The sequence below is a fragment of the Microcebus murinus genome, chromosome 3 (genome assembly GCF_040939455.1).
Source record: "Microcebus murinus isolate Inina chromosome 3, M.murinus_Inina_mat1.0, whole genome shotgun sequence".
NCBI classification, from domain to species: Eukaryota; Metazoa; Chordata; class Mammalia; order Primates; family Cheirogaleidae; genus Microcebus; species Microcebus murinus.
This window is the reverse complement of record NC_134106.1, coordinates 21,458,165-21,484,967: the sequence shown is the minus strand read 5'-3', so window position 1 is coordinate 21,484,967 and position 26,803 is coordinate 21,458,165. Positions and strand designations below refer to the sequence as shown.

At 44.7% G+C, this 26,803-nt stretch overlaps 1 protein-coding gene across 1 annotated transcript in view; it reads right to left on the bottom strand.

Moving 5' to 3' along the window:
- The window catches only part of DPYSL5 (dihydropyrimidinase like 5), an 86,602-nt gene extending 60,489 nt beyond the window's left edge, over positions 1 to 26,113 (bottom strand). The window contains exon 1 of the mRNA XM_012788190.3: positions 25,721 to 26,113. The gene's annotated coding sequence lies outside the window, so the exon portion shown is untranslated. The remainder of the gene's footprint in view (positions 1 to 25,720) is intronic.
- Between the last annotated feature and the right edge of the window lie 690 nt (positions 26,114 to 26,803).

The window sequence follows — 26,803 nt, the reverse complement described above, 5'->3', positions numbered from 1 at the left end:
GGTGTTTGGTGCACGGAAGGGGCAGAGGAACAAAGCAGGTAATCTCCGCCTTGGAGAAAAGAGAAGGGGCAGAGGAAAGCAGATGCAAGCTGAGAACGGCAGGCAGACGGGCTGCCTTCAGGCTGAGAGGTGAGACGGGGATGAGGACGCAGCTCTGAGTCAGGGTAGAAAGTCAAGGGCACAGAGCAAGAGGCTGAGGCTCTAAATGAGACTCAGTGCTGGGGATGCCCCGGCACAGTTGGAGCAGACCCCAGTAGGGTCATGGGGTAGAAAGGTGAGCCGGGAGCTGGTTGGTCTCTCTGTTTCTTCACCTGGCAGAGGCTACTGGAGCCAGGAACGAGGGTGCAGTGGGATAATTGGGTGGTGCCCATGGAACAGAAAGAAAGAGCAGAGCTGAGAAAGGATGAATGCTGGGAGCACCAAGAGTGGCAGCATGAACGAGCAGAGCAGAGAGCCAGTGTGGACAGGTGTCCAGGCAGGGCCAGCTGTCCGGGGCATACCCATGGCTTGTGGAAACCCAATAACAAAAACTGATCTCTCCTTCTCTCTCTAGGAATCTTTTAGGTCAGTCAGGGGGTAATAACTGACCCAAGCACCCAGATAAAGATTGGGGGAAAGCAGAGACCTCACTGAGGATGACATGCAACCAGGACTCTTAAAACCTGGCATGTTCTGGAAACTACCACACAATTGGCTTTGGAGGGGGAAATGCTAACTTCACTTGACGGATGACAACTTGGAGGCAATGACTAGGCAAGGTCACACCACTTCATGGAAGGGAGGAGTAGAGGTCATTCCAAACAGAAAATAATACAAGAATCCAGAGGACTGTGCTAATGGGCTAACATTTACATTCTCCTGTTTGTTGAAGGTCTGGGAAACATCTCAAACAAATCCCTGTGCTCAAGCACTATCAGTTCTACCTACCACATCTGTGTCTATTTCTCTTCCGTCCTCTTTCTCCAAAAATCCATGGCCTCAGTCCGGGCCCTTATCCTCTACCTGGACTCTGACAGGTCTGTGGTCTCCTCTTCTTCTCTGTGGTCTGTGGTCTCCTGGCCAATTGTGGTCTCCTGGCCAATTGCTAAAATGCAAATCGGACCAGAGGCAGGAGTAGCATCCACTACACAGCACTGTACTAGGTGCCACATACTGAACCAACTCTAGAGTAGCTTACAAGTTCGTAGTGGAAAGAAATGCATAAAGCAACATTTCAACAGGAGACAGGGAGCTGCAGGCGGGAAAGCGCCTGGCCCTGGCAGGGATGGAGGACTGCTTCTCAGAAATGCCTTGGAAGTGTGCCTTGACGCTTGCTTAGGAGTTCACTGGGGGCGGGGCAGAAGCCAGGCGAGGGCATTTCAGACAGAAGCCACGTGGTGTGAGCTAGCTGTTGTACTCCGGAGGACTGGTGTATTTGATTCAAGAGGGTGGCAAGTGGGCAGGGGCTGAATCCTCCAAGCCCTGGTGGGACATGCCACACTGAGAGTGTGGACGAGCTGCTGTGTGCAGCAGCAAGGCTCGCTGGTGTCTTAAGCAAAGAAGTGGCATTGATAGATTTGCATTTTATGTAAAAAATAAAAGTATAAACAACTAGAAGAAAACACAGAATATGTTTATAAACTTTGGTTGAATTAGGCTTTTCTTAGCATAATCCAAAGCCGGAAACCATAAAAAATAAGATTGATTTAGATATGGCTATATAATAGTGAAAAACTGATATAGCAAAAGATACCACAAATCACTTCTAATAAAGACAAACAACAACTGGTTTGACATGTTTGCAACATGTAACCAAGGATTAATATCCGTAATATATAAGAGCACTTATAAATCTTAAGAGAAAGACAAATACTGCAATAGAAAAAACAGGCAAAGGATATGAATAGGCAACCCACAGGAGGAGGGGGACATAAATAGCTAATAAGCAAATGAAAAGATGTTCACCTTTATTAATAATTAAAGAAATGCAAATCAGAACAATGCGATTACATTTTTCGACATCCATAATGGCACAGATAAAAGAGACAATGCCCAGAGCGAGTGAGAGAGGCATGCACTCTTATACACTGTCAACAGGAGTCCAAGCTGGTACAATCCTAACCAGAAGGAAAGCTGAACATCTACATGAAAACTTAAAATACACACTCATGTCTGAGAATTTCTTCTAAATAAATAATTGGACTGCTGTACAAAGATGTATTATGAGGGTATTCTGCTGCACTGTTGTTTATAATGGCAAATATTTTGAAACCAAGCTTAAGATTTGACAATAGGAGGACTATTTAAATAAATAATGGTATATTCAATAGAGGGCTACACAGCCATTGGAAAGCATTATGTAGATCTCTAAGTACTGACATGAAAGGTTATCCATGATACAGCACTAAGTGAAGAAAATAGGTTACAGAATAGAACCCATGGTATTTGTATCTATTCGTGTATTTATGTAAATGAGATTTCATATATGTGAATATATATATTCATAGTCACATATATGAAATCTCACATATATAAATGGACTTTCTGCATAAGACACTGGGAAGGTTATTCACCAAACTATTAACTGCAGTTGTCCCAGAGAAGGAGAAGTGTAGTGGGACTCAATCTCTTGGTGCCATTTCATTTTTAAAATATTGTTATAAGAAAGTGTCTGTGGAAAGCTGGAATACACGCTGAGGACATTTGTGTCAGGGCAGGCAGATGCACTAGCAAGCTAGCAGCTCTTGAACATTTATTTAACAACCATTAATCTGTACATCTAATGGCCTGCTGGATCTCTCTACTTTGCTACCTTACTGGCCCTTCAAACTCACATCCACAATTAAGCTTATCATACTCTGTCTCCACCTGGCTCCTCTTCTAGTGTCCCCATCTCAGTGAAAGACACCCCTACCTCACCCCACTCTGGAACCAAGCCAGCAGCAAGGGCATCATCTTCAAGAAGGGGACAAATGATAGGGCCACCTCCACTAGAGGTAGCAAATGGCCCCCTCCCTCCATTCTGTTCACCGGGGCCCTAGACAAGGCAGCGTCTTCTCAAACGGCTATAAAATAGTGGCAGAACACCCTTTATAACCTGGCCTATCTGGTAGTTATGGAGAGATGAAGCAATTGATTGGGGTTCAAAAGGTTTTTCCTGGTGGTTGAGTCTGAAAAAGTGCAGATACATCCATTCACTTAAACAAAAAGAGGTAATGAGCCTTTGCTTTGAGCCGATGCTGGGCTGTGTAGCACCTGCTGAGTACCTTCCTGAAAGAGATGAATATGTCTACATTTCTTGAAAGCAAGTAAATGGGAGTAATGGAAGTCTGGTTGTCTGCCCATCGAATTCATCCGGAATGTCAGCATTTCCTCCTTTGCTTGTCTACCAGCTCCTACTGGAAGGGTGGAATTGTAACTGATGACAAGACATCAGCGTTGTTTTTATAAATACTTACAATTTATCCCCCTTCTATTCCCTGAAGGGCTGGCCAGATTCCTTTGGTTCCCTGGTAGCCTCCTTCCCATCCTCAGACAAGGCCAAGGACCAAACTCTGCAGGTGAGTTTATAATCCAACACACTGAGACTTCAGGTTGGGACACCTGGCACCAGACAAGGCCTGACTGTGTGCTCCGGTTCTTCTGTTGCTGAGGGTCATGCCCCAGACTCCCCGTCAGATACTGATTCCCTGAGTCCAAGCTCTAGTTGTAAAGAGCCCCATATTTCTTTCCCTGGAGCTGGCACACCCTTCTTTTTTGCTGCCCATCACCTTTTCCCTTGATGGGAGTCGAGGCCTGCCCATCTGCGTCTGCACACCCCCACTGCACACTCTCCTGACACCAGCTGTTTGCCCGTCCACAGCCCGTGCCTGTGCTCCTGCCACTGTGCTCTCCTGCCTGTGTTCCTGCCAAAGGCCTGCCTCGATCACCACCCCCCCTTCTCTGTCTCTGCCATCACAGGTGGTTTGCCCAGCGGAATGCACGTGGCTCCAGTGTCTGTGATGAGTTGTCCCCTCACTCTACCCCACCCATTCCAGCCTAGCCCTTCCCAATCCACCTGATTCTGTTGCGGTTAATCAACGGATCTACTGCTTTTCTGAGAACTGGAGGAATGAGGCAGCTTTCAATATTAAAACACATTTATCTCATTTATAATGGCATCACTAAACAGGATAAATTTAACAAAATAGGTGCAAAACCTATATAATGAAAACTATACAACATTGTTGAGAGAAACTAGAGAAGAACTAAATAAATGAAATATACTGTGTTTGTGGATTAGAAGACTCAATGCTGTTAAGGTGCCAATTCTTCCCAATTCAACACAACTTTAATCAAAATCATAATAGGCCTTTTTATGGATTATTGATAAACTGAGTCTCAATTTATATAAAAATACATAGGACCTAGGATAGGCAAAGCAGTTTTGAAAAAAAACAAAGTTGCACTCAAGGCCAGAAATCCATAGCCACACCTCTCACTGCCTCCCAGAGTGCAGGTCTCCCTACAGGGCTGGGCCCTCCTGGGACACCTGGAAGGTGCATACAGAGTCAGACACCTCTGGCTTTTTTTTTAAACCTGATTTCAAGCCTTACTGTAAAGCTACAGTAATTAAGACAGTCTGCTATTGGTGTAAGAACAGACAAATATATGGATGGTACAGAAGAGACAGTCCAGAAATAACCACACACATATATATATATAATCAATTGATCTTTGACTAATGTACCAAGGTATTTAATAATTCAATGGAGGAAAGAATAGTCTTTCAACAAATGATGACAGAACAAGTGGATATCCATGTAGGAAAAAAGTGAACTCAAAATGAATCATAGACCTAATCATGGATGCTAAACTATGAACTTCTAGAAAAAAACACAGGAGAAAGTCTTTAGGATTTTGGGTTAGGACAAAAAAAAAAAAAGCATGAACCCTAAAAGAGAAAAATGACAAATGGAACTTTATCACAATTTAAAACCTTTGTTTTTCAAAAGACACTGTTAAGAAAATGCAAAGGCAAGCCATAGACTGGGACAAAACACTTGCAAAGCATGTATCTGCTAAAGGATTTTCTTAGACACACACACACATACACACACAAGCACGCAGAGATCTGATAAAGGATTTGTATTTATATCCAGAATATAAAGAGAAATCTTACAACTCAATAGGACAATGGAATAGAAAATGAGCAAAAGATGTGAAGAGACACTTCACAAAAAAGATACAAATGGCAAATAAGCACATGAAAAGATGTTCAACATCACTGATTATCAGGGAAAAATACAAATTAAAACCATAATGAAATACCTCTCTATGCCCATTAGCATGGTGTAATGGTTAATTCTGTCAGTTTGACTGGGCTAAAGGGTATCCAGATAGCTGGTTAGACATTATTTCTGGGTGTGTCTATGAGGATGTTTCTGGAAGAGACCAGCATTTCAATCAATAGACTGAGAGAAGAAGATTCCCCCCTCAGCAATGTTGGCAGGCATCATCCAGTTCATTTAGGGACAGAACGTTTATCATGAAATATTATTCTTCTTTTGATTTTTTCAACCACTTAAATATGTGAAAACCGTTTGCAGCTTATGGGCTATACAAAAATAGGCGATAAGGCTGGACTTGGCCAGCAGACCCTCATTTGCATACCCCATCTGTATCTACAGCAGAGCTTCTCACTCTTGGCACTATTGAAATTTTTTGGCCAGCTAATTCTTTGTTCTGCGGAACTATCCTGTGCATTGCAAGATGTTTTACAGCAGCCCTGGCCTCTACCCACTAGATGCCAGTAACACCTGCCCGGTTGTGACAACCAAAAATGTCTGCAGACATTTTCTTGCCTTATGTCCCCTGAGGGTGTTGGTCTCTAGGGACAGATCACTGGTTGCCTGAGGAGGTGGGGTTTGGGGGCTGGAGGTGATCATGGAGAGAAAGGGATTGACTAGAGAAAGAGGCAATTTGGGGGATAACAGAAATATTCCACATCTTGATTGTGGTGGTGATTATGTAGGTTTGAAACTCTGAAATGTACACTGAAAACAGTTGTGTTTATTATCTAAAAATCACACCTCAACAGTGTCGATATAAAAACAACAAAAACACATTTAAAAGAGGATTGCTAAAGAGAAATAAGAAAGCAAAGAGATATAATTTAGTAGGAATTACATTTAGACCTAAGTCTCCTGGCATTTCAAGCAAAGGGTGAAATGGTTTGGGAAGGGAAACCCTTGTTAGCGCTGGATTAAAGGGAGGCTCTGATCCACTCACCGCAGAATGTCAAAAAGAGGGTTCAGAAGGACTGTTTTAGAGACAGCAAGTCTGCTCTATATGTAGATAAAAATTCTAGAAGGAACTTAATGGATTACTCTTTAAGCAAAATAAACATATGTTTGATTGCAGTTTTGCAGAAGGTGCAGAAATACTTTTCCAATGGCCATTTTTAATACAAAGCAAACATCAATAAAAGCTGAGAAAATACCATTAAATTTTTAACTCAGCAATGATACTTCTGTGGAATGACATAGTCCCATTATAAATTTGCATCTGGTGCTCTAACCTACCTGACATAATGCAAATTATGTCTTGCACATCCTTTAACTGGAAAGGGTAAAGCACCCTCAGACATCATCTAAGCCAAACTCATGCTCCCTGCTCTCCTATCCCCTCGGCCCAGTGTTCCAAAATTGAGGAACACGTGTACAGGTGATTTCAGGAGGCACACGTGCTCAAACTTAAAGGACATTGAACTGTGAGAGAGAAGGTGGTTCCCTTCAGCTCTCTTTCTGCACGTATGATTACATCAAGGAAAACATCTCAGCTCGTAGGCGTGCACCTCCTAATACTTACTCACTTGTTAATTTCCCTTTTTAGCAAAGGGAAGAGCAAGATCTAGTTTCTAATTGGAATTAAATTCCAATTAGAGGTGGTTAGTATGACTGAGGAACTGAAAAATTTGAATTTAAATAACCACATGTGGCTATTGGTTAAGGCAATGCATGGTGCAGCTCTAGCCAATGATTAAGAAAATGTACTATTAACTATTACATAACAGGCATAAAAGACAAGCACAAATGGAAAGATAACTCCCTCTCAACCTCATAGTTTTGACTCTACCAGCCTCTACCAGTTCATCAAGAATCAGTCATCAATACATGACATTTTGATGGCAAGCTCCTCAACTCATTTTGTAAAGCCAATATAACCTTAATATCAAAGCCTAATAAGGACAGTACTAAAATAGTAAACATTTGGACAAGCAAATAGAATGCAACACTGTATCAAATGGATACTGCAGTTTGACCTGGTAGAGTCTATTCCATAAGACAAGGACAATTCATGACCATGGACGTTAGCAAAATAATTCTTTACATCAATGAATCAATGGAGAAAAACCATTCAAAATAAATAGAAGCTGAAAAGACATTTGATGAAATGCTATTCCCCCCTCCCCTAAAATTCTAAGAACAATGGAACAGAACAAAACTGCTCAAGTGTAATAAAGGTAGGTTACCAAAAATCAACAGCAAATATCATTCGAAAGGGTAAAACACTAAAGTCATTGTCAATATAATTAGAAATAAAGCAGGGATGCCTTCCTTAATCACTATGATTAAACAATGTTTGCAAGTTACCAGAAAATGCAGTAAAAAATTAAATCCTCATGATAAACAAGAAAAAAAGAGATAAATTATGTTATGATCGTATCCCTAGAAATCCTAAGAAAATAGGTAAGATAATGAATTATAAGATAAGTATAATAAAAATCAGTACTTTTTATATAATACTAGCAAATAGCCAGCAAGAAATAGAAACAGGAAAAAATGATGGTATACACAATAGTCAAAAACACTGTCAAACACTTAAGCACAACAAATAAAACACTAAGAATAGTCCAGGAAAAGGCAAATCTATATATTGTGTATTTTCTCTATTTTGATCTATTTTGAGTAGTGGCTGCCTAGGGCTGGGGGTAGGAATGAGAAGTGACTGAAAATAGGCTCAAGTTTCTTCTCGGGGAGATGGAAATTTTCTAAAATAGGTCATATGATGGTCCTACAACTCTGTAAATATCTAACTATCAGTGGATTATACACTTAAAATGGGTGAATGTTATGGTATGTAAATTATATCTCAATACAGCCTTACCCAAAAAAAAAAAAAACAACAAAAATAAAAACAAATGCATAGATAGCTATAGAACTTCTCAAAATATAAAAGGTAAGATCCAAACAAAATGAAACAAATATATTCTTAGATGGGAAGACCTAATATAAAATCTCAATTTGACCCAAATTAAGATATAAATATAATGCAATTCTATTAGAATTTTCAATGTGTTTATTTTGGAATGGATAATAATAATGAAATTGAAAAGAATCAAGAAAATTATGAAAATGAATAGTATGGGGTAGGTGAAGGACTTCCTTAGTAGAAATTAAAATATGCTCTCTGAAATTGCTGTGGTTAAAACTGTATGGTAACAACATGTGATTAGACAAACTGGTGAGTGGCACAGAATAGAGTGTTTAGCAGCAGTTTTCAATTAAATTCAACAAAAGTGATATTTCAGTTCAGTGGGGAAAAATGATTTATGCAACAAATGATGTTGGCACAACTGCTCATTGGTCTAGAAGAAAATTAAATTGGCTCCCTACCTCAAGGCATATATCAAAATCCATAATCCATATAGAATTTATTTAAATGTAAAACATAAAACCATAAAAATACTAGAAGACAACCAAAGAAACTACATGCACAATCAAGGAGTAGGGGAGACTTTTTAACTCAGTCTGGAAACCCAGAAACCATAAAGGAAAAGACATACTTCTGACTTTATAAAAATTTTAAAATTTGGTAAAGTGAAAGATACCATAGAAATAAAGTCAACAGATACACGATGAACAGCCTGGGAAAACATGTGCAATGCAGTGCATATCACAGCTGGGAGCTCTTACATACCGACTGGAAAAACACAATCAAGTGAAAGACAGGCATAGGATATCAGTAAGTGATAGAAAGAAAAGCAAATCTAAATGACCAACAACATGTGAAAAGATGTTAAGCCTCTGTAGTAGTCAAGGAAATGCAAATGAAGGTAACAATAAGGTATCACTTTACATCCATCCAATGGCAAAAATTCAAGAGTGATACCTGACATGGACAGGACTTGCATGATATTTTCCATGGCATGGAGCCGGTTGGGAGCAGTTGTGAATGCAGTCCATACCTTGCTGATGGAAATGTGAATCATTACACCCCTCTGGAAAAGACTGAAAAGACCTTTATTGAAATTTTAAAAGGACCTCTGACTCAGTAACTCACTCCTAGGACTCTGTCCACAGAAATAAAAGCAACAGAACATAAGGAGACAGGTACAGAGATGTCCACTGAAGCACTGTTGGTAACTGGAAACAAACTAAATGTTCATCAAGAGACAACGGTGACTAAACTGTAGCATTATCCATACCGTGGAATATTCTGCAATTTTAAAAAGTTAAATCTAGGCCAGGCACAGTGGCTCATGCCTGTAACCCTAATACTCTGGGAGGCTGAGGCAGGAGGATGGCTTGAGGCCAGGAGTTGGAGGTTGCAGTGAGCTTTGACAATGCCACTGCACTCAGGACAACAGAGTGAGATTCTGTCTCAACAACAATAATAAAAAAATTAGGAAACTGAGCACCCCTCCTCACAATCTGCACCCTTCATATTAAAAAAAATAGTTAGATCTACATCAAATGGCCTATAGCTTCTTTCAAGATGTGGTGCTAAGGCAAGTTGCAGAGATGATATATTTTGCCACAATGGAAATCCAATACATGTAACCATGACACACATAAACAAAAACATAACAGGATCCCATTTCAGTAAAATGAACAAAGACAAAAATATTTACCTATGTACCTATATTTATATACATTGACATGTGTATGGAGTAAACACTCCACTTATGTTGCTTACCTGAGGGTGAAGAGGTGCTATTTGGTTGGAGATGATGAGAAAAGTGCTTCATTTTTTAAAAGAGAAAGAAAAATATCAACAATTAAAGCAAAATGGATAATGTGTGTATCTGCATGATGACACACGTGAAAGGTGTCACCAATGGCGACACCATTGGTGGTGGTGGATAGTCACTAACGGTGACTATCTTAGGGTTGTAGGGCTTTAGGTGCCTTTCATTTTCCTCTTTATATATTTTCTCCTGTACAGTATTGTTTAAATTTTTCACAGTGAATATGTACTATTAATAAAATCAGGAAAAAAAATCATTTTTGCTGAGGCAAAAATTATCTGGTCATCCTTTAAGGCCAGTCAAATGCACTCAGCATCTATGATGTGCCGTGCAAGGTACTAGATGCTCTATATACTTTATTTCTAATCCTCACAGTAACACTGCAAGGAATGAGGCCAATGGGGTTCAGAGAGGTTAGGTAACTCTCTTGACATCACACAGATTATGAGTAAGTGTGGAAAGGCAACACTTTAACATAGTGTTGAACTCCCAGACGTTCTCTTTCCTGTTTTGCACTGCATTCTCGTTTAGGGGCTACGCTGTTCCCAGGGCACCTATCCTTTGTCTGGGCAACCACATGTCCCTTCACTCACCATGTACACCAGGCGCCCCCCACTGTCCTGACGGTGGGCTTCAAAGTGAGCGCTACAGAATCCCTGCCTTCAGGAATCTCAAGTCTCTATCTGTTAGTGCTCAGTCCGTAACTGCTGGCGGGGGAGGGGAGGGCTGTGTGTTATAGATATCTCTGTGTTAATACTTGGCACCGGTCTCGGCAAATGTTCAATTCCTTGACTACTACTGCGGAGTTTAAAGCACACAAAAGAAGCTCTGAGCAATGATTTCCATGCTCTCCACTCTCTTCACCCCAGGGTCTTTATCATGGGCCACACCCATTACAATAAAATTTTTATACAAAATATGCTCTAATTACTCCAAGCTCACTATAAACATAAAAACAAACACAAAGACCTATCTGCACATTTTAATGGAGAACAGAGACTCCACAGTTGGGAGGAAGACCCACAGTTCTGTGCTATTAGTTGGCTATTTGGAGCATGAAGGATGTGAACAAAGCTTCCCAAAGAAAGGATGAATAAGAGATGTTATTTTCATACGAGTCTAAAAGGAGAAAAAAGCCATGTTGCACGTATGCACACAATTTTCTTATTTAAACACACACAGAAACTAAAGTAAATATAGTTTTAAAACTTGTCATTGGAATTGTCACTGATTTTAATTAGGAAAGAAAAACTGCTGAGGGTGGTCTGGAGGCTGGGGGCAACAGAGGGGTCTGCGTCAACTGACGTAGATAAAGACAAAGTCTCCTCACCTCCCACCCTCTTGGGCCCCCTCCTTCAGCCCAGCAGCCTGGACTCCCTTCAGCACACACATCCCAAAAGGGAAGGGCCAGGAAGAGAAGGAAACGGCAGAGTGGGATGTGCTCAGTTGCCCCAACCACCCTGAGAATCTGTCCCCCTCTCCCCTCTGCCCAGACTGTCCGCCTCCCACAGGCCAGCCAAGCAGATGCCCCCAAGTCCTTGGACCCATCCTGCAGTCTCACACCCATCCCTCTGCCTGGTGTCCTCTTTCCCAAATCCTGTCCCAACCCCTCATCAGGGAGGACCTGGACCTTTGCTGCAACCCAATGGCTGGGAGGGTTCTCTCGGCCATGCTGGTTACACTCTGCCATGTCACTGACATTGCACAATCTCCACCTGCAGCGTGGCGAGCCTTCTTCAAGGCCAGTGCCTTGGTCCACCTTTTCTTCCCAAGGTCCTCAGCTGGTGCCTGGCTAGCAGCAGATGCTCACAGAACGTTAATCATCTTCCCATTTGTCCCATGATCTACTCAAATTATCCTACTTTGGGATTTTAACCAGCTCCAGATGGAAAGGCACCTAGATGTTGTAGGTACTGTCTAGGTCTGCCCCTTTCAGACTGGGGTGTGGCATGAGTGAGGCCCTTCTTCCTGGGCCTCTGATGGGGCTAAACTCTTAACTGCATGTCATTTCCAAAATTCCTTCTATCTTTCTATTAAAAGAAAAAAACGGTATAATGTGAACTGGAGTGCAGACATTGTATTAACGTTTTTAAGATTAAAAAAAAAGAGAGGCTTCAACAGCCACAAAAGGCCACATACTGCATGATTCTATTTATATGAAATGTCCAGAACGGGCAAATCCGGAGAGACAGTTAGTAGATTAGCAGTTGCTAGGGCTGGGGGATGGAGAAGAGATGGTGGGGAAGAAATGAGGCATGACTGCTAATAGGTATGGGGTTTCTTCTGGGGTAAGGAAATGTTCTAAAACTAGAATACGGTGATGACTGCACAACTCTGAACACGCTAAAGACTACTGAATTATGCACTTAATGTGGGTGCACTCTATGGCATGAAAATTGTATCTCAAGAAAGCTGTTCAAAAAGGCTTCAGAGGTATTTCCAACTCACACCAGGATGCTTCAGGCCACACCCACAGGCTGGGGGGGGGGTGTGTAACGACGCCTTTTCCTTGACCATTCAGGATGAGCTTTAAGAAGTAACAGGAAAGAATGGAAACTCCAGCCTGGTCTGCAAGTCAAGAAAACTTGGGAGGACAAAGAGGACATCTCGGGAACAGGTCCGGGAGTATGTCAAGACTGTCCCCACCACTCCTGGTCCCCAGCTGAAACTGAATTGGCACAAAGGCAGACGAGAGCCCAGAGCCCGGAGCCGGTTCTGAAGGCTGATCTGGAGCCCGAGTCAGAGCATGGCAAAGGGCGCCACGGCAGGAATGGAATGGCTGGGCAGTGAAGGATGGGCCAGGCGAGGACAGTGCAGGTGGCTGGCTCAGTGTAAAAGTAAAGGGCCATTCAGGGCTGGGCTCCCCACCTGGGTTGCGAGGAAGATGATCATGAAGGTCGGTGGTGGGGTAAGAGGACCTCCCGCCCCCCGTGTGGAGAGAGGCCCTCAGAGTGCATGTGTCAGATGCTACAGAGGCTACTCCAAAAAGAAGGCTCAAAGGGGACAAAGCTTCAACAAGTCCCCTCCCCACCACCAAAGCCAAACACTACAAAAAAAGGGACAGGTTGAAACAACTTCCGGAATAGGCTGCATATATTGAAAAGAGCCATTAATTAAGTCTTGACCACCCACAAATGCTTCTGGTAAATTCCTCTGCACAGCTCCACCCCAGCTTCCTCCCCACCAACTTGGGCAATACAGCCTCCCCCATGCTGCTGGACCTCTGCCACAGAGGCTGGACATGCCAGCCAGCCAGGTGACTTCCATCAGCCTTGTCACAGTCAGGAACACAGCAGCCCTCTGGCCGTTTCCAGGCAGAAGACAGGATCAGGAAGGGATGGTAGCAGGAAGGAAGAGTACAGACTCAGAAGGAAAATGATAAATAAATGAAGCAATGGATGCATGGGGCGAAAAGGGCAAGGAATTGCACTACAAACAGTGCAATTATCATAGCTTGGGGGACCACATCTCCTAGTTTACTGGCTCTGAACCAGTTCATGCCTATAGACTCAAGTAAATTATTAATAGCAACCCCCTGTCCCTCCCCAAAGTGCTCTGCTTTTAAGTATACATTATATGACCACCCAACTGAGAGCACTTCAGCCAATTATTCTGAGATACATTCATGAAAAGGAACAGAAATAAATTCAAGTCAACATATTCACTGATAATCAACTTGGTGAGAGTCCTTGCATCAAGTGCTACAGAAGAGTCTTGTATTAGTTTTCTACGCTGTGTAACAAATTACATGAACTTAGTGGCTTAAAACAACCCACATTTATTTCCTCACACTTTCTGTGGGTCAGGAGTCCTGGGTCCTAGCTTAGAGCCCCACAGGCTGTAATCAAGATATTGGATGGGCTGTGTTCTCATCTGGAAATTTGACAGAGGAAGAATGTGCTTCCAAGGTTGCTCAGGTTGTTGGCAGAATTCATTTCCACATGGTTGTAGGCTCTCAGCCAGAGGCCACCCTCAGCTCCTAGAGGCCACCAACTTCTTGCCAAGTGGCCTTTCCCAAAATAGCCACTTCATCAAGTTAGCAAGGAATGTCTCTAGAGTGAGTTTACTAGCAAGACAACATAACCACAGAAATGACATCCCCTCACCTTTGCTGAATCCTATTGGTTAGAAGCAAGTCACAGATCCTGCCCCCACTCAAGGGGTGAGGATTACACAAGGGTGTGAACACTAGGAGTTGGGGATCACAGCTAGGGAGCAGAGGGATCAGTCTGTCTTCACAGTGCTCAGAAAACATGTCCACAAGTAACCAAAACACAAGGCAAAACGGAACTAACACTCTACATGAGGAGCCCTTTCTGCAGGAGGATCCAGAGGCCTCTTAACCCATCGTGCAAGACCAGAGGGCGAAACTCACCAGATACTCTCTCTGATACAGCTCACTGGAAGTTAAAGTGCCCTGGAGGTTCCTCCTCTCTGTGACATGACTAAACTTTGTCTAAGGGTCTTTTGGGCCCCAATGTCCTATGATGACACCTGGCTCACTGTAGTTATTCAATAGGCACCTACTGTCTTGAAGGAATGAAGGAACGAGCAAACACATACATTACTGTGACAAGGTCTATGGTGCCCAATTAGCCTTTCTCATTTTCTGCATCCTGAAATTTATACCAAATTTTCCACTGGAAAAAATGTATCAAAAGGGAAAATATTGGAAATACCATTTGTTAATCAGCAGTAATGGGCCATCCCCACTTCCTGATCCCTGAGCCTTTCTTTTTTGAATGGGCAGTCAAGAAAACAGCCTGTCTCTACAGTAGGCCCGAAAGCCTGACTCTGCATGCTTGGGTCTTATTTCCAGGGCCTGCACCCGAGGGCCCATTTTAGAACATAAGCCATGCATGTGGGCCCAAGAACATGAATCATGCCCCTCGGGTTTCTTACATCTCTGGGAGGGTGGGGCAGAGCCAGCCAATAATTATTATTGTTGAGACAAGTAAAACATATACATGATAAACATTTAAAACCATGTAAATTGTGAACTGTCCCAGCCCCTCCTCCAGAGATAAGCACCATGGTAGGTTTTGTTGTATTTCCTCCCATGGATGGTCTACACATATTTAAGCATGTATGTATGTATTTTGCAGTACATAAGGTATTACATTAAGGGCACATGCATTAAATATTGTTCTGCACTGTGTTCTTCCCATTCAGTGATACATATTAGAGTTTGTTCTACATCAGAACTGAAATATCTGGCTTATTCTTTTTAACAGCTGTATAGTATTCCCTTGTAAGGATGTAACATGATGAATTTAATTTGTTCTCCAATGATGGGCATTTATATCATGCCTAATTTTTTGCTGGTACAAATAATGCTGCAATAATATCCCTTTATATTTTCCATCATGCACATGTGCCTGTGTATCTTTGGGATAAATTCCTAGTAGTGGTATTTGCTGGGTTAAAAGGGATATGCAGTTTTAATTTTGATAGACAGTGCCAAACTGCAAATCTGCCTATTTCCACTGGTCAGGAACGGTGACAGCTCAGTAGGAACACTGGCTGCCTGTCACAGAACATCAAAGCTGTCAGCATCTAGTCTGCCTCTCCTCGTTTTACAGAGAAGGAAAGAGAGGCATTTTGATAAACTTCTCCTATGTGTTATTACCTCAGCAGTAATTATCGTACTGTCTAGCTCGTTTCCATTTGATTATCATGTACCTTTGATTGTTTTTATATACTTTTCTATATCTCTAAGCACCTAGCTCCTCATAACAGTGTCTATTTTTTTTTTTGAGACAGAGTCTCGCTTTGTTGCCCAGGCTAGAGTGAGTGCCATGGCGTCAGCCTAGCTCACAGCAACCTCAATCTCCTGGACTCAAGCAATCCTGCTCCCTCAGCCTCCCGAGAAGTTGGGACTACAGGCATGTGCCACCATGCCCAGCTTATTTTTTCTATATATATTAGTTGGCCAATTAATTTCTATTTATAGTAGAGACGGGGTCTCGCTCTTGCTCAGGCTGGTTTCGAACTCCTGACCTTGAGCAATCCTCCCGCCTCGGCCTCCCAGAGTGCTAGGATTACAGGTGTGAGCCACTGAGCCCGGCCCTCATAACAGTTTCATCTCTCCATGACATGGAGACCATTTAATTTCTCTCACAATGGCCAACTTCAGGTGCTATCTGCTACTGAGAGATGGCACAATTTTATAGAATTTACTAGTGAAAATCTGCTTTACTTGGAATCTTCTGCCCTCCAAATTATTATTGCAGTTCCTGTTAATAACTGATTATCTCAGACAGTTTTATTCCTACTTTCACACAAATTCTTTGATGACTAACTTGCCAACTAAAGCTGATTAGAAAGCATCTCTGATCAGGGAATTTTGCGAATTTAAGTCAAGGAATTAACACATATTATTGCACTTCCCTTTATGTGAGAACTATCAGGCACTATGGGTAAAAGTACCCCTTACACCAAAAACAATTTTTTTTAAAAAAGACAATCTCTATTCTTAAAAATGTATTATCAGGCCGGGCGTGGTGGCTCACGCCTGTAATCCTAGCACTTTGGGAGGCCGAGGCGGGCGGATTGCTCAAGGTCAGGAGTTCGAAAGCAGCCTGAGCGAGACCCGGTCTCTACCAAAAATAGAAATAAATTAATTGACCAACTAAAAATATATATACAAAAAATTAGCCGGGCATGGTGGCGTATGCCTGTAGTCCCAGCTACTCGGGAGGCTGAGGCAGTAGGATCGCTGAGCCCCGGAGATTGAGGTTGCTGTGAGCCAGGCTGACGCCACGGCACTCACTCTAGCCTGGGCAACAAAGTGAGACTGTCTCAAAAAAAAAAAAAAAAAAAAAAATGTATTATCAGCTGGATACTAAAATTGTGCATGTGATATTCACAAAAATATGGTCTATGGGTGGTTCATAATTGATTAAATACTGGAGTATTAGATTTATACATTTCAAAATACAAAGTTAAATCCTATTAGTATAAAAGATATGAAATATCTGAGTGCTTAAGGGACTCAGAGTTTAAGCAGTAAATCTAGATTTTAAAGATACATGAAGTCTGCATTCACTCACTTTTTTGTATGAAGATAAATACCAAACATGGCAGGCCACATGAGAAGAAAAAAATCTTTCTTGGGAACAATCTGGGCTGTGAGTTTTTATATAAGGAAAAACAAGCCAAGTAAGGAATTCATCATGGCCCTGTCGGCTCCATTCCCATCATCTTATAATTATACCTAAATCACTGCCCTTGATCCACACTGGCCACATCTATCACTGCCATCTCTCCTGGGCCACAACTAGCTACTGATGTAAGACGGTTTCCTCTCAGAGCCACGGTCTGAAGCTCAGTGCTCACATCTGTATGCCTCATCTTTATTGCTTTTCATTACTTGCAGAAGTTCGTTCCATTATAATCCAACTGTAAAAATCATGTTTATTTTAAGTCTTTTCAGAAACCCATGAAAAATGGGATATAGGTTTATAATTCTATTCCCAAGAGATATGAACTCTCTGATTCTAAGCTGACACTTTTTTTTTTTGAGACAGAGTTTTGCTTTGTTACCCACGAGTGAGTGTCGTGGCGTCAGCCTAGTTCACAGCAACCTCAAACTCCTGGGCTCAAGCAATCCTGCTGCCTCAGCCTCCCGAGTAGCTGGGACTACAGGCATGGGCCACCATGCCCAGCTAATTTTTTCTATATATATTAGTTGGCCAGTTAATTTTCTATTTATAGCAGAGACGCGGTTGCTCTTGCTCAGGCTGGTTTCGAACTCCTGACCTCAAGCAATCTGCCTGCCTCGGCCTCCCAGAGTGCTAGGATTACAGGCATGAGCCACTGCGCCCGGCCTAAGCTGACACTTTTTGGGGGGAACTTTTTTAAGCCATAGAAATCACACAATTCAAAATTGCTATTTGGCAGAAGACAGGAAACACAAAATAGTTAACAATAAAAACCACTTGTTAATCTTGCCCAAAACTGTTAGGACATCTCTGGAACAATCTTTAGACTATTGCTGTAAATATAGTCAAGATTCTCTATTTTCCATAAGAAACAAGAGCTAAGAAAACTGCTGTAGCAATACTAAGGCTGATGCACACCATTGAGGTCATTCCAGCCAATCAACTGGCTGCTTTATAGGCAATTCCTGAAAACTAGTCTAATATGTATATAATTTTTTTAATTGTGGAGTCGGAGACACAGCTTAAAGTTCTACTTTTTGCTAAAGAATAAGAGTTTGAAAACAACCTCTGATCAAGCCATAACATCACACCAGTCTTTAGGATTTCTAAAAACAATTTAATCACCGCATTGCATACCTCGGAGGATTTTTTAAATTTTACCATTAATCTTACTGTTTGACACAATCTGCTAAAATGGAACATATGTGCATCCTTGACACAGTAATTCCACTCCTAGGTATACACCGAACAGAAACACACATGTGTTCACCAAAAGACACGTACTAGAATGTTCATAGCAGCACTGTTCATGAAAACCCCAAACTGGAAACTACCCAAATACTCATTAACAACACAATTAATAAATAAGTGTGGTACATTTATACAATGGAATGCTATACAGCAATGAAAATGAGCAAATCAAATACAACAGTAATCCCCAGGTTTTCCTAGCTAGGGCTCAAAAAAAAAAAAAAAAAAAAGAATAAATAAAATATAAATTTATAAAAAAAAAAAACAAATACAACAGTAAGAGGAATCTCACAAATACAACGTTGAGCAAAAGAAGCCACTCACAAAAGAGTATCTGCTGTAGGATTCCATTTGTAAAAAGGTCAAAAACAGGCAAAGCTGATCTATTCGGTAAGCAGTCAGGAGGTGGAGAAAAAGGAGTCACTGGGAGAGACTCGGGGCTTCTGGCTTCTGGAACTCTTCTGTGTCTTATTTGGTGCTGATTACACAGGTATGTTTAGTTTATGAAAATTCATCAAGCCAAACACTTATGTTTTGTATACCTTTCTTTGTATTTGTTATACTTCACTAAAAAGTTAAAAAAAAAAATACACCCTTAGCCACCCAAAAGTCACCATTTTATGTATGTGTATTGCCATGTGGCAATATGGCAAAATTAAAACAATCCAAGTAACTTCATTAAGGTTGAAAGGGTTTCACATATGTTGGAGACAAGAGCAAAAAGAGATTATATGAAAAAAAATTTTTTTAATTTTATAACAGAACAAATACATGAATCCACAAGGACAGAAATCTGTTTGAAGTGGTAACAAAGATGAGAAAGGAGGCAATTTCTGTATGAATAGTGGATCTAGCTCTGCAGGACAAAGGGAAGGACAGGACCAGACAAAAGAAGGGAGAATAAAGACCCGAGTCCTGAGAAATTAGAGCCAGCCCATGCAGATCCAAAATCAACAAAGGGCAGCCTAGAAATGGACACTGGAGTGACACAAAGATGGTCTGATTGGACACTGGGCACTGCTGATGTGTGGAAGACGCACATTCACAAGGAGTCCAAGCAGTGACAGAACCAAAGAATTTTGTGGAGCCAGTGAAAATAGACAGATGTTGGGTGGTGACAGTGACACCCACTCAATTCAGAATGCAGAAATTCTCTTCTTTTTTTTTTTTTCAAGAGAATCTTGAAAGTCATTCACAAAACCTCAGTCTTACTTGGGCCAGATGACTTCATATTTAAATGTGGAGCTACAGGTCTCAGTGACTGGAAAATTCTATAAAATATAATCTAAAATCATTCAGTCATACATTCTTCCAATATTACCTGTTGAATGCTTACTCTGAGCAATATTTTGTGCTAGAAGCTACACAGATGAAAAAACAGGTCCAAATTCTACCTAAACAAGGTGAGGCACACTATTTTGTAACAGGCTAGCCCACTGCTAAATTCTTTAGTTTACTGTATATCTTATATCCAACTCACAAGGTTCTCAGCTTAGGGTAGTGTTTAAAGGCAGGGATCCTGTGATGGTTTGTTTTTTGTGTCAACCTGGCTAGGCTATAGTACCCAGGGATACAATCAAAGATTCAACTAAGTGTTGGTGTGCAGATGTGGTTAACATCCACAATCAGTTGACTTTAAGTAAAGGAGATTTTCCAGCCTAACAGTGTACCATCAGCTCTAGGATGCCCTGCTAATATTGGGCTTGCCAGCCCCTGATAATTGACATAAACCAACCCTACTGGTTCTGTTTTTCTGGATAACTCTGGCTGATATAGACCCTAATCAGATGCCTTGGGCTTGAGGCTGGCCTCTGTCACTTCCCTACCTGGGTGACCTTTGGTACCACTGTTGCCTCATCTGTAAAACGGGGATAAAAATAGAGCCCAATTCATAGAAAGTAGAACCTTCATGGCACAGAGTGTTCTGAAAGTGTTTGTGAAATAAATAAATATTTATTTATTTATTTAGCCAAGCTGTATGAAATTCTGTATTTCTTACCTGGAAAATGTGAGCTATCTTTATTACCAACAATATGCTATCAACCAAACTTGATCATTCTTTCCCACAACAAGAACAGAACAGGCTTGGAACAGCAGCTCCTTGCCAGTCACAGGTGCACAACTGTTCCTTCTGAAGGAGTGGGAGCAGGGTGAGACGCCAGGCTAATCCCACACAGAAAGATGACTCAGCAAATCTGAGGTTAGAGCACTTCTGGATCATTCTTAATTCTCCAAGTTCTCAGCTGCTAAAAACAGCTGTGTTTAAAAAGGCTACTGTGGGAAAGACTCAGCACAGAGCTATTCCTATTCACAAGAGCGGGAGTTTCCCCAAAAGGGGTCCTAATCATTCCTTCTGTTCCCACTGCTGATCCCCTACGGCACCCTGCCCTGGCCCCTTGGGATGAAAGATTAAATGGGGAACCAAAATGTTGTTTTTGTGGAGATTAGGATGATAATGATGATGGTGGTGATAACTAACATTTATTGAGCACTTCCTGGATGCCAGACCCTACTCCTAGTGCTGTATATGTCTTACATATGTATGAACTCATAGAAACTTCAGAACGACCCCGGAGGTAGGTACTAGACCCCGGAGGTGGATACTACAACCATCCTCATTGTACAGAAGAACAAACTGAGTCCCTAAGAGACAAGTAACTCCTGTAAGGACAGATGGAAAGTGGCTGAGGGGGAATGTGAACCCAGGCTCTCTCTCCTGTGCACGTGGCCTCTGAGACTGGATGGGAAAGCAGGGCGTCCAGCAGTGGGGGAGGAGGGAGGCAAGGGACAAGTACATACCTGGGCTGTGATTATTGGGGGCACGCAACAGGCTCAGGGTAAATCAATGCTTAAATCAATTTATTTTAAATGAAACAAGTTGTGAAGACTGAAGTAGAAGAAATCATAAACCATGTTCCTTCAGGAATTTCTTTAGTTCAAGTATAGAAATTGTGCCCACTTTCTTTTTTTGAGACAGAGTCTTGCTCTGTTGCCCCTGGCTAGAGTGCAATGGCATCATCAGAGTTCACTGCAATCTCAAACTCCTGGGCTCAAGTGATTCTCCTGCCTCAGCCTCCTGAGTAGCTGGGACTATAGGTGCATGCCACCACATCTGGCTAACTTTTTCTATTTTTAGTACAGACAGAATCTCGCTCTTGCTCAAGCTGGTCTCAAACTCCTGGGCTGAAGCAATCCTCCCGCCTCCGTCTCCCAGAGTGCTAGGATTATAGGTGTTAGCCACTGTGCCTGGCCCCCACTTTTATACATAAATATCAACGTTCATAAAAGATTCATACTATAGAATTTGAACCTTTCATCTGAATATAAAAAAAAATTAAGGCAAAGTGATTTTGAAATTATCTCTCATTTGTTCACTAGCAGTGCAATAAAATCAAACACCCACTTACTTGAAAAATGGTAAAACATACTTAATTCTTATTTGCTTTTATATTACACCAATTTCTCCCTACAGGATTTCACATTGGCAACGATGTTCTGTGTTACCGTTCTTCTACAGGATACTGTGAACTAAGTCTTAGAAGAGTTTTCTGAAATATTTTCTTTAGCTCAGAAAACAAAAAAGGATACACAGCATCCAATTCTATCAGAAACTGGTAAATTTTTATACCAGGAATACTAGGTCTCAGGTATTCTTGTCTAATACTGACTTCTCTTGCTCTCAATACTATCCTAAGCCCTAATTTAAAAGAAAGAGAACTGTAAAAACAATTTGCCTCCACCCCAGAGACATGCCCAGATCACGATGTCCTTTGGCCTATAGTTCCCCGTGGCAGATGCAGGACTGCACCAGATCCTGGGTCAGAGGTGCTCTCAAGGGGGGGAAATTCTCAGATATCCACAGCAGAAGACAGAGAGGTAGAGGTACCTCAAATGAAATCTATACCAAGTCCCCACACCTAATTTTTTTTTTAACAAGAAATGAATATGCAATTCCAGCACACAATTGTGTAAATGCACCCTGCTATGCATCTGATAGAAAAGTGCAGCACACTGAGAATAATGCCGGGTCTTCAAGTCCCGTGAACATTTTGTGCACCTAGCTGAGGTGCCCAAGCTCAGGGAGGCGGGGGTTAAGAATGGCACCACAAAATTCTAGGGACATAAATTCCTTCTCAGGGGCCACCTGCTTCTCCCCTTTCTGGGTTTTGTCTCCCAGGTATTTTCACTAGAGCAGCCCCAGCAGAAGGTGTGGGGGTGCTGCTTTCTCCCCATCTTCCCTGTAACCCCCATTGGGTCATCCCGGAATTTCCCATCTGTGGACTCCCCATATGAGGAACAGATTGGGTTGGATGTTCAGAGAGTACTTTAAGAGGATTACACCCTTTTAAAAATCCCTAAAATTATTACAAAAAGAATGAACCAGCAAAACACTCCCTCCTGAAACTTTTCCCTTTGGGTTATAACATGAAAACATATTTCTCATTGGAGCTCTTTCACAAGAAAAACCCTTCATTGTCAAATTTCTGGCTTTCCAATGTTGGGATTCCTAGTTTTTATGTACTCTGAATGCATGTGTTCATGTGTGTGTGTGTGTGTATATACATACATACATACATATATATATATATATATATATATATATATAACTTAGTTAAAATGTAGTTAAAAACATCCAGTGAGCAATGTTCCAGCTAGCCCTCCAGACCAGTTTTTTAAATTCTGAGGCAAGTCCTTCCGAGTTGCACCATCCTTTAAAACCAGCAAGACACAGCCTACTGCTGATTTCCTGTGGCCAGTCAAGACACCCAGACAAGAAGCCTGCAAGTTGGCAACTACCATCTGTCCTGGGCAAGAGCCAACAGTTACATCACAGTCCCTAATGCACCAACCTGGTTAAGAAAGAAACTCCCGAGGTTTCAAGGCTGGATTAAGAAAGCCAAAAGGCTCATCCGCATAACTTAATGGCAAAGGTAAGTGACATCGATTAGCTCTATTATAAGATCAGTAATTTAGCCAAGTTTTCACCACCCTTAGAACAAAAATGCTTCTCTCTTGCTTTTTTTTTAACAAATGATAATTTAGAAATAATAAACCTTATGCTAAAAATCCACCCTTTAACTTATCAGCTAACCAATTATCAAAGCAAACATGCAAAGCAGAATTCTGGCTTTGGACTGTCAGTTCACATGTCAAGGCACTGCAGCTCTGACTTGCAAGGTGTTCCGACAGCCGGCAAGAGACTAAGCACATCGAATATCCATAGCTCTGCTCAATCCCCGTTTTCTGCTTCAATTCTGTCAGGCTGCTTTCCCATGGGCAAGCAGCCACCACCTACCACGGAGCCACCCCAGTCTTAGGTCAGCAGACAATACGAGCGAAATCCGCAAAGGATGCACTGGCTTGGGTGTGGTCACTGGCAAAGGGAAGCCCTGGTCCCCCGGCAGGAGGCTCTAAAACCGAGAGCCGCACCCTTGGCGGGTCATCTCCACGACCGCTCCTCCCCAATTTTACCACAATCCGCACCAGCCCCGACCGCCCCCGCTAGGAAGGCACCGGAGTCCCTAGACGTGGCCGCCTCGGCAGACAAAGCCTGGTGCTCGGGGGAACCCGCTCTGCACCGAGGCGACCTCCGGCCTCTGGGACTTGCGTCCCCCGGCAGCCCCGCGCCACCAACCACGCGGGTCAACCGCATGGGGTGGGCGATGGCGCGGCAGCCAGAAGGCACCAGAAGCCGGCAGCGGCTGTCCGCCGACGCCACAGGCTGGGGACCGCGCGACTCCCACCTGGAATCCCCGGCGGGGCCGGCTGCCCCCACGCAAACCCCAAAGAGACAGCACGTGCCGGAAGGCTTCTCCGGGAGTATTCTCGGCACCAGAAAACTCAACACTTGCGTTCCGGGCGACCCTGGCTCGTCGTCGTCTGGCGGACACCAGGGTCGGCTATTGTTCTCCGGGTCTCCCTGGCGGGAGGTGTCCCCCATTCTGCCGCCCCGGCAGCATCTGCCGCTGGGCAAAGCCTTTCAGCTTCTCGGGAAAAGGGCGTGCCGCGGCGCTGCGGATGATCACAAAATCCTAAACGAGTCCCTACGGGCTTGTTTCAAGCCGTGAGACAAAGCTCCTCGCCGGGCCAGCCCAGCCGGGTCCCGGATCCGCCATCCAGGGTCCCTCCAGCAGCCGGAGGACCACGCCCAGCCGGTCACCTGGGCCGCCGGCCCCGGCCAGGAGCTGAGGGTCTTCTGGACCAAGACCCGCCTCTCAGCCGCCAGCCCCTTCCTCCGCCGGAGCCCCCTCCCCCAGGGGACCCCTCCCCCGCACAGCGCGGGTCTCCTCCTTCCCCGGTCGTCCCTCCTCAAGCCCAGCCAGGCTCCACCCGCCTGCAGCTCCCTCCCCTCCCCATTCTTCACCAGACCCAGCTTCGCCTCGCGCCACCTGCGCCGAGCTCCGTCCCTCGCTCCTCAGACCCGCCTCCTCCCCCTTCCTCCCCAAACCCCAATCCCCACTTCCCCTCCCTCAGACCCAGTCACCTGTTCCCACCCAGCTCCCCCAGTTCCCCGGCTGTCCCCCTCGGCTCACACCGAGACCTCCGCCTCTCCCCTACCCGGCTTCTCTCCAGCTCAGATTCCAGCCCCCTCCCCAGGCCCGGGGCGTCGACGTCCCTCGCCCGCCGAAGTCGACGCCGCAGGGCGGGCTCCCGAGCTGGCCCTAAGGGACCTAGCCGGGCGCCCGCTCCGGGCTCATCGGCGGGAGGCCTTTGTGGTTCGAGCAAGTGCCTCGGAGGCAGCGGGCGTCCTCCGCAGGCGTCTGCTCTGTTAGCTGGGCGGGTGCAACGCCCGCCGGGTCTGGGTCGGGCTGGGCAGAGCCGGACCCGAGGAGAGAGGGCGGAGGGTGTGTGTCTGGGCAGTGTACAGGGACCGGGGACAGCGCTGATTCGGGGACCCGGCAGGACGGGCCTGCAGCCAGAGCAGCCCCCGCCCAGCCTTCCAGCGGTTCACTGCACCTGGACCCGCTAGGGTAGGGCGCCTACAGTGTGCTAGGCGCAAAACCCCTTCAGCCAAGTCGCGTCTTCACCCTAGTTCTTTGCAATCCACGAGCACATATTAAACGCCTACTGTGAGCAAGACTCCGCACGGCGCTCTGTTGGGCGTACAAAGAGGACCCGATTGGCGCGCCCCTGCTAGCCCGATGGCCACCTCCCAATCCCAAACCACACATCCCGCCGCGTCGCCAGCAGCTGGGCCCCTAGGCGCACTCGGATCCCCGCCCTTTTGTGCGCCTCCCGGAGAAACAGAAAAGCGGAGAAATGGAGGTCTTAGCCCTAGGAGAGTAAGCCCGCCGCCCCCACTGCCATCACCCACTCCTCTGGGATGCTGAGGCCGCGAGGGTCTGTCGGTCGGTCAGTCTCTCCGTCTCGCCGCGGCGCGGGAGCTGCGGGTGCTCGGGGCGGCGGCGGCTGCAAGCACGCGCGCTCGGTGGCCGCCTTAGCGCGCCCCGCGCCGGAGTCCGAAGTGGCTAGCGGGGGAGGGGACGCGGGTGGGGGCTGGGAGCGGCCTCAGCCAATCACCGATCGGACGGCTCCTCCCCAGCGCTCCCCACCTCGCGCTAGCAGGTTAGGGGGAGGCGGGGACCGGCGGCGCCCCGCATCCTCGGCGTCGCGCGCGTCGCCGCCTTGGGACTACAACTCCCGAAAGGCCCTGCTGCAGGGCCGGGGTCCGAAAGGGGACAGAGGGCGCGGCAGGAGAATACGCTGACCCCCCTCGCGCCCTTCTCCGCGTTCCCTTGGGTTTCCATGGTGACTCACAACACTTCACAAAGCCAGAACGCGCCGCTGCACTGGTCCCCAGGGAGGACTACGGGGAGGGTCCTGAGGCCACACTGCCTCCCCTCCCCCTGCAGGAGCCCACCCGAGGGGCTGAAACAATGCCGCGGCCGCCTCTCCCGGGCTGCGGCCGAGCCTGCCCTGCACGGCGGGGCCCGGCTGGGGCCGCGCGGTTCGCGCCTAGACCTGGTCCGACGCCGGCGAGATTGCAAGATGGAGAGGGCGGGGTGTCCTTACGGGAAAACTCTTCTCACGTACAAGTTGGACAGCCACTGAGGGCCACCTCAGGTTGCATCTGCGCCCTTCGAGATCTCGAACCCGGAGTTGGGTCTTTCGACGGCGAAGACGTTGCCTTGCGCGGCGCTGAGGCTTCTCCGTCCTGAGCGCTCGGGCCCAGCTGCCTGTCCTATTTCTTGCATCTCCTTTCAGAGGCCGGTGAAGCCTCCGGAAAGGTTTTATAACCCAATTTACATTCTTCACCTCTTTCTTCACGTTTGAAACATATACATAATTTACCCAAAACAACAACCCGAAAAAGGAGAGGGAGGATCATCACCACTTTGTCCTACCTCCCTAGCTAATCCCGGCTCAAGCCTCTGCCGTAGATGTGTGTTATTTTCTG